Below are 10,997 nucleotides of genomic sequence, written 5' to 3'. Positions count from 1 at the left end.
GCTTCTTAGATTTCATCTTAAATGACACCTCTTTAGAGATGGCTTCTTACCACCCAATCTAAAGTAACTCTCAAATCTGCTTTCCAGGCTAGACTACTGGAGTGGGTTGCCATTCCCTTCTCCAGGGGATCTTCCCAGCCCAGGGATTAAACCCACATCTCCTGCCTTGCAGGCAGATTCTTTACCATCTGAGCCACCAGGAAAGCCCACCTTAATTATATATATGCTGATATATTTTAATATTATATGTGTGTGTGTACGTATTATTTGTTCAGTCGTGTCTGACTCTTTGCGACCCCATGGACTGTAGCCCTCCAGGCTTCTCTGTCCACAGAATTCTCCAGGCAAGAATACTGGAGTGGGTTGCCATTCCCTTCTCCAGGAATATTATATATGAATAGTTTTAATTTTATTCATCATACATTTTCATATATAAAATACAGTATGGAGCATTCAGCTATATCTATATCTATATTTTTTTGCTTATTCATTTACTGTATGATGTTTATTTATAGTCACATGCCACTAGACTGTAACCTCCCTGGATGCAGGAATTTTGTTGGTCTTGAGCATTATCATCTCCACCTGCAGTGTCCAGCTCGTGATAGACGGTCAGCTCCTATCTGTGTAATGAATGTATGTCCACCTCATACGTCCATACATGCATATATATACCCCAGGAGTGGAGCAGGGAGGTAGGGAGGAGAGGGCCGTCGATCTGTTTTCCATGGTAAGCCAACTGAAATAAGAATAATTTTATGTTTGTTTTGAAATCCACTGTTGAAATGGTGAAAAGAAATTATTTAATCTTATACAAAATTTGAAAAAATTGTTTTTACAGAGCACACTCTTTCTTTTGAACACTACCCACCCAATTATGCCTCAGAAGTTCGTTTATGGTGCTGTGGGGAGTCTGATGTTCCATTTAATGTACAGAAACAGATATCCTGTGCGTGCCAGGGACAGGGGACTCTGCCTCCCTTCTCTTGTCTCCCTCCCACAACACCACGGACTGTTCTCCACATTGTGGGCACACCCACTCTCCAAGCTGCAACACAGAGTCAGGCAGCTTGCTCTCAATTTCCTAACATTTGATCATCATTTTGCTAAAAAAAATTTTTCGGCTAATAATAGAGGTGAACTCCCGATATGAGTTTGGAACAACCCAGGGAGAAGCAGAGAGTGAGGAGTAAAGTCTAAAGGCAGAGAACAATTTGTGAGTTAAAAGACTGATTTAGAATATGCCATTTTGAATCTAGTTACATTTCCAATGGTGATTGCTCACCAAGGACTAGAATCTTGATTCAAGTCAGCAGAGTGAGAATTTATCTTTAGGAATTCTATTTAAATAATTTTGAAATTATTTCACTCCTCAATTTTTTATGCGTGTGCCTTCTGATATACATTGTTTCAATGCATCTAATATATTGATATTTTGTTTTAGTTTTGACTGATGTAGTCATTAAGATTTATTGATGATGTTCTTCTTAGGAATTTACATTTAAGACACATAGATAAGTGTTTTATTTGTTTAGGTCCAATTTTCCACAGTAGGGAGGATTGGGGTGTGAAAAAGGAGCTGGCTATAGGGCAGCCCTGGGAAGTGGAAGCTGTCAGGGGTCAATGCAGAGAAAATGGACAGCTAAGAAGTGATGGTGCACCTGGAAGGGCTGTCCAACTAGAAGGAGTGAAGACTGAAGTCATCAGCCCTGTTGAACGGCTGGGGCAAAGATGAAAAAGAGAGAGGTAATAATATTGGTGACCAGGAAGTGTTCTAGATAGTATAATTTGTTTTTTTTTAACTGGGTGGAGCCAACAGAAGGTTTTCAGTTTCCTCAGTAAGAATGCGGTTGTCGACACTGCCTGTTACCTACCGAGCAGCCTTTCCACCTGCTAGGGGAAGACTTCCTCTTCCAGTTAGAGAAGGGCAATCCCTTGATCTTAGGAAAGACAGGTTTCTACTTCAGGCCTAAGGATGAATCATGAAACTCTACACCAGTTTGGTCATTTATTCATTCCTTTACTCATTGTTAATTGAGCACCTACCACGAGTCAGGCAGAGTTCTAAGCATTAGAACCAAGCATTGTGCCCAGCTGCTCAGTCGTGTCCGACTCTAGCCCACCAGGCTCTTCTGTCCATGGGGTTTTCCAGGCCAGAGTACTGGAATGAGCTGCCATTTCCTACCCCAGGGGATCTTGCCGACCCAGGGATCGAACCTGCATCTCTTGTGTCTCTGTCTCCTGCCCTGGCAGGCAGATTCTTTACCACTAGCACCACCTGGGAAGCTCAGAACCAATCATTAGCAATGGACAAAACAGAAAAAATTCTGCTCTCAGGGAGGTTATTTTCTAGTGGGAGAAGACTATAACTAAATGCATAGAGAGTATGGCAGATGGTGGGCTTGGAGAAAAATTAAGAAAAATGACAGAGGGAGAGATGGGTTGAGGTGGATGACGGTTGTTACTTTATGTAGGATGCTTAGAGAAGGCCTAAGTGAGAAAAGAGTAAGTCATACTAGCATCTAGAGACAGTGAATGCTGGAAGGTAAGAGGCCTTGAGGATGAAGCATGCTAGGGTTTGGGTAACACTTTCAGGTTGGGTGACCACATGTTAAGGTTTGCTAAGGACATTCTTGGTTTATGCTTGCTGTCTGCTTAATTGTTAACAGTACCTTCTTTCACTCTCAAAAGTGCCTTGGTTTGGAAAATAAATTATAATGACATGCACACACAGATACATATACATGCATGTACTCACATACAGGAAAAAATAAATAAAGCTTTCCAAGGAACTGAAAGGAGGTTATCTTTGAAATGGGATTAGGTTTGGGGAAGAGTTGTATTTGTTTGAATTTTATATCAAGTGTATGCTTTACTTCCAAAATTAAAGAAAATCAAAACAATTAAAGGACACATCTGTCAAACAATCAGAAGGATTGTACACTTTAGTTTTCTTATGCTAGAAGTAAGTCATGGATGAGGATGTCAGATTCTATTGGAAATGACATCTGAATGAAACAAAAAATAAATATTTGAGACTAAATGTTGGTTATTTGGCTCTGAAAGTGTGGTCAAACACAGGGTAAGGCCCTATATGCCTGGTGCTAGGGCTGGCTGCACCATTTACTTAACACCACCCTGTTCTTTCTAACAGTATGGAAAGCCAAGGATTGAAGACGGAATGGAAACATTTTCTGTAATGTTCGACATTCAACACATCTTTTTGAATGTCTGCTATGTATGAGGCACTGGGTTGGGCTCTGGATATTAAGTTGACTTGCTCCCTGCTCTTGCAGAACTTAGTCTAGTAGGAGAGACAGACAACAATAAGCAAATATAGACAGAATGGCAAATTTTTATAAGTATTGTGAAGCAAGTGAAAAGGCTCAGTGTCAGAAAAAAAAATGAATGAATGAAATAACATACTACACGTTCATTTTGTTGGAGTAAAGACAACAATATAAAAGCCAAGGAAATAAAAACAAAATGAAACAAATAGGACCTAATTAAACGTAAAGGTTTTTTTCACAGCAAAGGAAGCCATTGATAGAACAAAAATACAATCTACTGAATGGAAGAAAATATTTGCAAATGATATGACTGATAAGAGGTTAATATTCAAAATATATAAACAGCTCATACAACTGAACAGCAACAAAACAAACAACTCAATTTAAAAATCAACAGAAGAACCGTATCACCATTTCTCTAAAGAAGACATGCAAATGGCCAACCGGCAAATGAAAAGGTGCTCAGCATCACTACTCATCAGGGAAAGGCAAACCAAAACTACAAGCAGATACCATCTGAGTCAGAATCTCATCAAAAATAACACAAATAACAAATGTTAGCAAGGATGTGGAGAAAAGGGAATCCTTGTACACTGTTGGTAAACCCTTGTATACTGGTGTAAATTGGTGCAGCCACTGTGGGAAACAGTTTGGAAGTTTTTCAAAAAACTAAAAACAGACCTACCATATGACCCAGCAATTTCACTCCTGGGTATATATCCAAAAAAAAGCCAAAAAAATTAATTCAAAAAGATACACACAGTCCAATGTTTATAGTATCATTATTTACAACAGCCAAGCTATGGAAACAACTCAAACGTCCATCAACAGATGAATGGATAAAGAAGGTGGGTACATACATACAATGGAATACCACTCAGTCACAAAAAAGGAATGAAATTTTGCCATTTACAAAAAACATGGATGGATTTGGTATTATGGTAAGTGAACTGTCAGACAGAAGAATAGAAATACAAGACGATATCACTTATGTGTGGAATTTAAAAAATACAACAAACTAGTAAATATAGCAACAAAGAAACAGATTCATAGATATAGAGAACAAACTAGTGGTCACCAGTGGGAAGAAGAAAGGGGGTAGAGGCAAGATAGGGGCAGAGGGTTAAGAGGCACAAACTATTATGTATAAAATAACTACAAGGATATATTGTACAACACAGGAAATATAGCCAATATTTTATAATAACTATAAATGGAGTTGTTTTCATTTAGTCACTAAGTCGTGGTCAACTCTTTTGTGACCGTGGACTATAGTCTGCCATGTTCCTCTGACCATGGGATTGCCCAAGCAAGAATACTGGAGTGAGTAGCCATTTTCTTCTCCAGGGAATCTTCCCGAGACAGGGATCAAACCTGTGTCTCCTGCATTAAAAGCGGATTCTTTACTGGTGAGGCAGGTAAAGTCCATAAATGGAATAAAATCTTTAAAAATTGTGAATTCTGGTGAGTTCTGGCTTTTATTTTGGCTGTAAAAGTGATAAATATTCTAAGCCTCATGTTTTTAGTTAGTTGACATTATTTAGTCATAAGATTGTTGTAAGAAAGCAAAACAAAATTAAACAATGTAAGTGAAATGTAAAGTATTGTTTATTATCTATTCTCTCAACAAACATTTACTTAGTACCATCTTTGGGACATGCTTCTGTTCTAGGAACTTAATGTATAAAGCTTCAAGAAACAGGCTGTAATCACAAGTTTCATCTCTAATTTGGAGAGAGAGTAAATATATATAACTATATTTATGTATTTGTGTACGTATGAAGTTTACTTTTTTAGGATGCTTTCTAGACAAATGGAAGTAAAAAACTCATATAAAAATTTTATTTTAAAAGACTTCAAAATTTTGCTCACTTGTTGTCATTGTTGTTCAGTCACCAAGTCGGGTCTGACTCTTTGCGACCCCATAGAGTGCAGCACACCAGGCTTCCTTGTCCTTCACTATCTTCCAGAGTATGCTCATACTCATGTCCATTGAGTCAGTGATGCCAGCCAACCATCTCATCTTCTGGCACCCCTTGTCTTCCTACCTTCAATCTTTTCCAGCATCAAGGTCTTTTCCAATGAGTTGGCTTTTCCCATCAGGTGGCCCAAGTACTGGAGCTTCAGCTTCAGCATCAGTCCTTCCAATGAATATTCAGGGTTTATTTCCTTTAGGATTGACTGGTTTGATCTTCTTGCTTTCTAAGGGATTCTCAAAAGCCTTCTCCAGCATCACATGTTAGTGGCCCATTATTTGCCATCACTTATATCTATTATTGCGATCAATGGAACTAAATGTTTACAACATGATGTGCGTACTAAGTTGCTTCAGTCGTGTCTGATTCTGCAACCCTATCGACTGCAGCCCACCAGGTTCTTCTGTCCATGGGATTCTCCAGGCAAGAATACTGAAGTGAGTTACCCTGGCCTCCTCCAGGGGATCTTCCCTACCCAGGGATCAAACCCATGTCTCATGTCTCCTGAATTGGCAGGCAGGCTCTCTACCACTAGAGTCAGCTGGGAAACCCACAGTGTGATACTGAGGCTCAATCTTTTTTGTGCCATTTGAAACACCAAACATTAAATCGTCATCAGTCTACATTTGTATGAGACATTTTGGTTTGTTTTTTATAGATATGAAAATTAGTAGTTCATACGTGGTATAAATGATCACTCTCTGAAATTTTAGTTTGTCATAACACAATATTTCATGATGACATGCCAGATAAATGAGCTCTCTCTATTAAAAAAGAAAAACATTTTTGTACTGAAATTAGGGACTGTGAAAAGAAAATGATTTGTAGATGAACCGAAAATGATTGTGTCAAAACTGAAGTCTTTCAAAGAAGAGAATGAGTTGGAAAGATTGTTCCAACAGCTAGACTTTCTCAGGAGTTCTTTAAAATAGAAAGCTTAAACCATCCCTCTTCAATCTTTAAAGATTCAGTGGTGTTAACTCAGGGGTTAAAATTTATTTGGTTCACAGGTTCTACAATTGGTTTGCCTAAAGAGATTGCCAATCCCAAAAAAGGCAATGCCAAAGAATGCTCAAACTACCACACAATTGCACTCATCTCACACGCTAGTAAAGTGATGCTCAAAATTCTCCAAGCCAGGCTTCAGCAATACATGAACCGTGAACTTCGACGTGTTCAAGCTGGTTTTAGAAAAGGCAGAGGAACCAGTGATCAAACTGCCAACATCCATTGGATCATTGAAAAAGCAAGAGTTCCAGAAAAACACCTATTTCTGCTTTATTGACTATGCCAAAGCCTTTGACTGTGTGGATCACAATAAACTGTGGAAAATTCTGAAAGAGATGTGAATACCAGACCACCTGACCTGCCTCTTGAGAAACTTGTATGCAGGCCAGGAAGCAACAGTTAGAACTGGACAGGGAACAACAGACTGGTTCCAAATAGGAAAAGGAGTACGTCAAGGCTGTATATTGTCACCCTGCTTATTTAACTTCTATGCAGAGTACATCATGAGAAATGCTGGACTGGAAGAATCACAAGCTGGAATCGAGATTGCCGGGAGAAATATCAATAACCTCAGATATGCAGATGACACCACCCTTATAGCAGAAAGTGAAAAAGAACTAAGAGCCTCTTGATGAAAGTGAAAGGGGAGAGTGAAAAAGTTGGCTTAAAGCTCAACATTCAGAAAACTAGGATCATGGCATCCGGTCTCATCTCTTCATGGTAAATAGATGGGGAAACAGTGGAAATAGTGGCTGACTTTATTTTGGGGGGCTCCAAGATCACTGCAGATGGTGACCTCAGCCATAAATTAAAAGACGCTTACTCCTTGGAAGGAAAGTTAAGACCAACCTAGACAGCATACTGAAAAGCAGAGACATTACTTTGTCAGAAAAGGTCCGTCTAGTCAAGGCTATGGTTTTTGCAGTGGCCGTGTATGGATGTGAGAGTTGGACTATAAAGAAAGCTGATCACAGAAGGATTGATGCTTTTGAACTGTGGTATGGAGAAGACTCTTGAGAGTCACTTGGACTGCAAGGAGATCCAACCAGTCCATCCTAAAGGAGATAAGTCCTGGGTGTTCATTGGAAGGAAGGATGCTGAAGCTGAAACTCCAATACTTTGGCCACCTGATGTGGAGAGCTGACTCATTTGAAAAGACCCTGATGCTGGGAAAGATTGAGGGCAGAAGAAGAAGGGGATGACAGAGGATGAGATGGTTGGATGGCATCACCGACTCAATGGACATGGGTTTGAGTGGACTCTGGTAGTTGGTGATGGACAGGGAGGCCTGGAGTGCTGCAGCCCATAGGGTGGCAAAGAGTCGGACACAACTGAGCGACTGACCCGAACTGAACTGAAAGAGACTGAATTTTAAGACTGAACTGATGAGATATTTCATTTGTTAGCTTTATACCTGTAGATGCTCAGAAGTTACACATATCCACTTTCCCCCTCAAGTAGCCTATTTCTCTTTCAAAACAGTCTTGCATTCCAACCTGTGTTTAGTTTGATCTTTATAAAGTATGTTATAGAAATGCTACCTGAAATCTGTAGCACTTAAAGCTTATTATTCTTGGAATAACTAAGAAGATGTTTTAACAAAATTCATTCAACAACACTAAGAAGTAGGTAGGACTTCATGAAAATTCATTTTGGCAATTTCATAGCAATTAAAAAACTCTAGATTGCTTTTTTTTGTATACATGGCCCTACTCTGCTTAATTAGAACCTAGTAATTCCTGCTTCTAGATTATTACACTTCCCTGATTCCTTCCTTTTCCTCTTTTGTCCTCAGACAGAAACTAAATGGTCTGACTTTAATATTCTGCTTATTGATAGTTCATGTTATGAGTAAGATGAAGACAGAAGCCAAAGCCATTTATGGAAAGGAAGTCTATGGGTTATTGGTTGATAATGATTTGCTGTTGAGTGGTAACCCCAATAAGAGCAATGACCATGCCCATCATGTTCAACATCACATCTCCATGAGCTGGTAAGGGAGCTGGAACCCAGGAGGACTGCTCTGCCACGTGGCTTGCAGTCTCAGGTTTTATGGTGATAGGACTGGTTTCCAGGTTGTCTCTGACCAATCATTCTGACTCAGGGTCCTTCCTGGTGTCACACACATTGCTCAGGCAAGATGGATTCCAAAGAGGAGGAGTTATGACCAACCTAGATAGCATGTTGAAAAGCAGAGACATTACTTTGCCAACAAAGGTCCATCTAGTCAAGGCTATGGTTTTTCCTGTGGTCATGTATAGATGTGAGAGTTGGACTATAAAGAAAGCTGAGCGCCGAAGAATTGATGCTTTTGAACTGTGGTGTTGGAGAAGACTCTTGAGAGTCCCTTGGCCTGCAAGGAGATCCAACCAGTCCATCCTAAAGGAGATCAGTCCTGGCCGTTCATTGGAAAGACTGATGCTGAGGCTGAAACTGCAATACTTTGGCCACCTCATGTGAAGAGTTGACTCATTGGAAAACATCCTGATGCTGGGAGCGATTTGGGGCAGGAGGAGAAGGGGTCGACAGAGGATGAGATGGCTGGATGGCATCACCGACTCAATGGACATGAGTTTGGGTGAACTCCGGGAGTTGGTGATGGACAGGGAGGCCTGGCATGCTGCGATTCATGGGGTCGCAAAGAGTTGGACACGACTGAGCGACTGAACTGAACTGAAATTCTTCCAGTTGGTAGTGGCTTGTTAGTTCTGTGTTCCTTTCCAAGACCTCTTGTCGTAAAATAACTCACATGAATGGTTACTATGGTGTCTGGCCCGGATGGGCAGTGTCATTCAGTGTGTTTCCCCTAACAACTCGATAAATAAGTTCATCTCTGTCTTGGGTTTTGTTAACATGCGTGACATAGGCTAACTGTACAATCATATGATAAAATCACAATAATGGGAATCATTGAACTTGATTGGCCAATAACTAGGTATAACTCTGGGCAAGAAACAATACTTTGTTTCTCAGGACATGGATTTTTAGTTTTAAAATGAGTTTTCCGTGACATCACTACCCTGAAAACATGTCTGTTAGTCCTGTTTCAGTAATGAAACATATTTGTTGAAAGATAACAGAAGTGTATCAACACACTCTATCCATCTACTAAAAGCAGAACTAATTTGGTTTGAAACAGGGCCGGAACCTCCCTTGCTTGGCCATTCTACCCACACTGCTTCCTCGGCCAGGATGAGGCTTGAGTCATCTTTTCTGGAACCCTAAGTCTCCAGGGAATACAATTTGAAAGTCAGTAACCTTCAACAAGCAATAACCAATGACTTAGTTATTTTTAATATTCTAGTTTGAAAAATTTATGACCAGCATGAAAAGATGTCATAGAAGAAGGAACATAGCTTTCAATAAGAGCTGAAATCCAGTTCTAGCCCTGTATTACTGTGTGGCTTTGTGGTTCAGTTTCTTACTATCGAACAGATTATGCTGCTTAATAAAGGCATGCTGATCAATGATTAGATAACTTGGGAGGTAACTGTCCTAGTTACCTATTGCTGCAGAACAAACTTCCCCAAATTTTATTTGCTTGATGGTATTCAGCATGGCAGACTCAAGGCAGTCAGATCCTTACATGGTGGCCCAAGGCTCTAAGAAGAATGTGCCAGCAAACAAGGCGTAAGCTGCGTGGCCTTTTATGACACAGCTCTGGAAATCGCATAGCATCCCTGTGCCATATTCTAGTTTTCAGAGCTGTCACAAGCTTGTCAGATTCAAGGGGAGGGGCTGAGACCCCCACATCTCAATGGGAGCAGTGTCAAAGAGTTTGCAGCCATGTTTTAAAGTGCCGGACTTACTCAACTCTGCGGTCTCTGCCTTATGAATGCAGAAGTCAAGGAAGATTGGTGGGAGTGAGCAATGTATTTCTCTCCACAGTCTTAAGGGAAGAATATTACAACGGATTCCACACTTGCTTGAAAATTCCATACTGGGATTAAAGGTACCAAGCCGAATGACTCCTGGGTTTCTATGCTGGGGTCTTATGCTTCAGGCAAGCCTCGGGACTGTGCAACAGAATGTTTTGGCAGAATTTTTTGCTATTGGTATCCTTCACTATAAACAAGGCTCACTAAACTGAGACAGGCTAGGGCTTGGGACTCTTTGCTGCAGTGCTGTGGTGTTTGCACCTGGACATACCTTTCCTAGAGAAACAAAATACAAAGAAACTATAACTGCATGCATGCATAGTTGGGGCAAATTCTGGACCCAAAAGGTCCAAAGAAGCCAAAAAATAAAACACCCAAACTGCTACTTTTGAGGAGCTTGGTGCAAAAACAGGGTACTGTACATGCCCCCTATACTCAAGACCACCTAAAGGGTATGCAAACACCTATGCCACCCCTCTGGCCTGACCCCTGGGCATACCCCAACCCTCACCCCATATAAGGAACAAGCTTGGGGAGAGAGCAAGCAAGGGAGCCTGATGTTTGCTCTTGATCCCCGCTGCCACAGCAGGGGCCCCAATAAAATCTTGCCTGAATTTCTTGTCTGGCCTCTCGTCAATTTCCATTATTTGGGGACGTCCAAGAGCCCAGTTGGTAACTCCAGCATTATTTGGATAATGACAACAGGACATGCACATTTGGAGGGCTGCTTCTGGAACTGTGATTCTAAGAATTCCTGGCATGCAGGTTTAGTTATGTAACTAGAACTATTTGAAATTTTTTTTCCCCTGCCTCCCAGTAATACTAGAAACAAATAAGTTGAAGAT

Source organism: Capricornis sumatraensis, chromosome 10 (genome assembly GCF_032405125.1).
Source record: "Capricornis sumatraensis isolate serow.1 chromosome 10, serow.2, whole genome shotgun sequence".
Lineage (NCBI taxonomy): Eukaryota > Metazoa > Chordata > Mammalia > Artiodactyla > Bovidae > Capricornis > Capricornis sumatraensis.
This window is presented reverse-complemented; position numbering follows the sequence as displayed.